The sequence below is a fragment of the Budorcas taxicolor genome, chromosome 10 (genome assembly GCF_023091745.1).
Source record: "Budorcas taxicolor isolate Tak-1 chromosome 10, Takin1.1, whole genome shotgun sequence".
NCBI lineage: Eukaryota > Metazoa > Chordata > Mammalia > Artiodactyla > Bovidae > Budorcas > Budorcas taxicolor.
In genome coordinates, this window is record NC_068919.1 from 15,503,788 (window position 1) to 15,507,893 (window position 4,106).

Sequence of the window (4,106 nt, forward strand, 5' to 3'; positions counted from 1 at the left end):
GCTAAGGTTAGGCATCAGTGTGTGGCTGGACCATGGATCAGAGAGCAACCCACGTGGGGCATGAGGCTGGCCTTGACCCCCTGAGCAGTGCTCACTATCCTCTGCACACAGAGAGGACAGGCTGGATCCCTTTGGCCAAACAGGCTCTGTTCTGGGTGTTTGCACAGCATGTGCTCCACCCAGGTCCTCCTTAGCAACCCGGGCCACAGCAGACCTTGGCCTTGCCCCTTCACAGGATCGTCACTCAGCCCTGGGGATGGCCTGTCACTCTGCTCCAAGCCGAGTCAGGTGGCACCACTGCTGGGAGATGGCACTGTCCTGCTGCCCCAGGCCAGGCCTCCCGAGTCCACCACCCCCAGAGAAGCTGGAGGCTAACCTAGGTAGCCTGCTACCTAGAGTTCTGACAAAATGTGGTCCACTGGAGACGGGAATGATAAACCACTTGAGTATTCTTGCCTTGGGAACCCCATGAACTGTATGAAACGGCAAAAAGATAGGACACTGAGAGATGAACTCCCTAGGTTGGTAGGTGCCCAATATGCGACTGGAGATCAATGGAGAAATAACTCCAGAGAGAATGAAGAGACAGAGCCAAAGCAAAAACAACACCCAGTTGTGGATGTGACTGGTGATAGAAGCAAAGTCTAATGCTGTAAAGAGCAATATTGCATAGGAACCTGGAATGTTAGGTCCATGAATCAAGGCAAATTGGAAGTGGTCAAACAGGAGATGGCAAGAGTGAATGTTGACATTCTAGGAATCAGTGAACTAAAATGGACTGGAATGGATGAATTTAACTCAGATGACCATTATATCTACTACTGCAGACAAGAATCCCTTAGAAGAAGTTGAGTAGTCATCATAGTCAACATAGAGTCCAAAATGCAGTACTTGGATGCAGTCTCAAAAACAACAGAATGATCTGTTTGTTTTCAAGGCAAACCATATCACAGTAATCCAAGTCTATGCCCCGACAAGTAGTGCTGAAGAAGCTGAAGTTGAACGGTTTTATGAAGACCTACAAGACCTTCTAGAACTAACAACCAAAAAAGATGTCCTTTTCATTATAGGGGACTGGAATGCAAAAGTAGGAAGTCAAGAAACACCTGGAGTAATAGGCAAATTTGGCCTTGGAGTACGGAATCAGTTCAGTTCAGTTGCTCAGTCGTGTCCGACTCTTTGCGACCCCATGAATTGCAGCACGCCAGGCCTCCCTGTCCATCACCAACTGCCGGAGTTCCCTCAGACTCACGGCCATCGAGTCAGTGATGCTATCCAGCCATCTCATCCTCTGTTGTCCCCTTCTCCTCCTGCCCCCAATCCCTCCCAGCATCAGAGTCTTTTCCAATGAGTCAACTCTTCGCATGAGGTGGCCAAAGTACTGGAGTTTCAGCTGAAGCAGAGCAAAGGCTAATAGAGTTTTGCCAAGAGAACACACTGGTCATAGCAAACACCTTCTTTCAACAACACAAGAGATGACTTGTGTTGACATCTAGTGATGTCATCAGATGGTCAATACAGAAATCAGATTGATTATATTCTTTGCAGCCAAAAATGGAGAGGCTCTATATAGTCAGCAAAAACAAGACTGGGAGCTGACTGTGACTCAGATCATGAACTCCTTATTGCCAAATTCAGACTTAAATGAAGAAAGTAGGTAAAACCACTAAATCATTCAGTTATGACCTAAATAAAATCATACAATGAAAGTGTATGATCATACAATGGAAGTGAGAAATAGATTCAAGGGACTAGATCTGATAGACAGAGTGCCAGATGAACTATGGACAGAAATTTGTGATATTGTATAGGAGACAGGGATTAAGACCATCACCAAGAAAAAGAAATGCAAAAAAGCAAAATGGCTGTCTGAGGAGGCTTTAAAAATAGCTATGAAAAGAAAAGTGAAAAGCAAAGGAGAAAAGGAAAGATATACCCATTTGAATGCAGAGTTCCAACAAATAGCAAAGAGAGATAAGAAAGCTTTCCCTGGCGATCATTGGAAAGAAATAGAGGAAAATAATAGAATGGGAAAGACTAGTGATCTCTTAAAGAAAATTAGAGATACCAAGGGAACATTTCATGCAAAGATGGGCACAATAAAGGACAGAAATGGTATGGACCTAACAGAAGCAGAAGAGATTAAGAAGAGGTGGCAGAAATACACAGAAGAATTATACAAAAAAGTTTTTACGACCCAGATAACCACAATAGTGTGATCACTCACCTAGAGCCAGACATTCTTGAATGCAAAGACGAGTGGACCTTAGGAATAAGCTAGTGGAGGTGATGGAATTCCAGTGGAGCTATTTCAAATCCTAAAAGATGATCCTGTGAGAGTGCTGCACTCAAAATGCCAGCAAATTTGGAAAACTCAGCAGTGGCCACAGGACTGGAAAAGGTCAGTTTTCATTCCAATCCCAAAGGAAGGCAATGCCAAAGAATGCTCAAACTACCGCACAGTTGCACTCATCTCACATGCTAGCAAAGTACTGCTCAAAATTCTCCAAACCAGGCTTCAACAGTACATGAACCCTGAACTTCCAGATGTTCAAGTTGTATTTAGAAAAGGCAGAGGAACCACAGATCAAATTGCCAACATTCGTTGGTTCATAGAAAAAGCAAGAAAGTTCCAGAAAAACATCTACTTTTGTTTTATTGACTATGCCAGAGCCTTTGACTGTGTGGATCACAACAAACTGTGGAAAATTCTTAAAGAGATGGGAATACCAGACCACCATACCTGCCTCTTGAGAAACCTGTATGCAGGTCAGGAAGCAACAGTTAGAACTGGACATGGAACAACAGACTGTTTCCAAATTGGGAAAGGAGTATGTCAAGGCTGTATATTGTCACCCTGCTTATTTAACTTCTATGCCAAGTACATCATGAGAAACACTGGGCTGGATGAAGCACAAGTTGGAATCAAGATTGCCGGGAGAAATATCAATAACCTCAGATATGTAGGTGACACCACCCTTATGGCAGAAAGTGAAAAACTAAAGAGCCTCTTGATGAAAATTAAAGGAAGGAATGAAAAAGTTGGCTTAAAACTCAACATTCAGAAAACGAAGATCATGGCATCTGGTCCCATCACTTCATGGTAAATAGATGGGGAAATGGTGACAGACTTTATTTTTTGGGTTCCAAAATGACTGCAGATGATGACTGCAGCCATGAAATTAAAACATGCTTACTCCTTGGAAGAAAAGTTATGACCAACCTAGACAGCTTATTAAAAAGCAGAGATACTACTTTGCCAACAAAGGTCCGTATAGTCAAAGCTATGGTTTTTCCAGTAGTCATGTATGGATATGAGAGTTGGACTATAAAGAAACCCGAGTGCTAAAGAATAGATGCTTTTGAACTGTGTTGGAGAAGACTCTTGAGAGTCCCTTGGACTGCAAGGAGATCAAACCAGTCAATCCTAAAGGAAATCAGTCCTGAATATTCATTGGAAGGGCTGATGTTGAAGCTGAAACTCCAATACTCTGGCCACCTGATGTGAAGAGCTGACTCATTTGAAAAGACTCTGATGATGGGAAAGATTGAAGGCAGGAGGAGAAGGGGATGACAGAGGATGAGATGGTTGGATGGCATCACCAGCGCAATGGACATGAGTTTGAGTGGACTCCAGGAGTTGGTGATGGACAGGGAGGCCTCGTGTGCTGCAGTCCATGGGTTCACAAAGAGTGGGACACGACTGAGCGACTGAACTGAACTGAGCTGCACCTAGGTAGAAAGGAGTAAGCCCTAGAGGAAAGTGTGGCTGCTTAAGGCAGACCTGAAGGTGCCCCATTGGGCTACTCAGTGGCACTGCTATGAGGGGGAAAGGCCCTGACTTCAAGTCCTACTCTCCCACCAGAAGTGAGCAGTCCTGGATAAGCCAGCACTCTCTCCCAATTGCGGTTTTCTTATTTGTATTAATACAGTGGGAATCAGAATTGCTGTAAAGATGAAATGAGGTAGAATGCTAGAACACTGTGAAAATGTAAAGCGCTACTACAAAGTAGGGGGCGCTGGCGGTGGTGATGACGGTGACAATGATGGGGAGTGACAGCCATGATTCTGCTGGGGTCTTCTGGTGGGGCACAGAGATTCTCCTG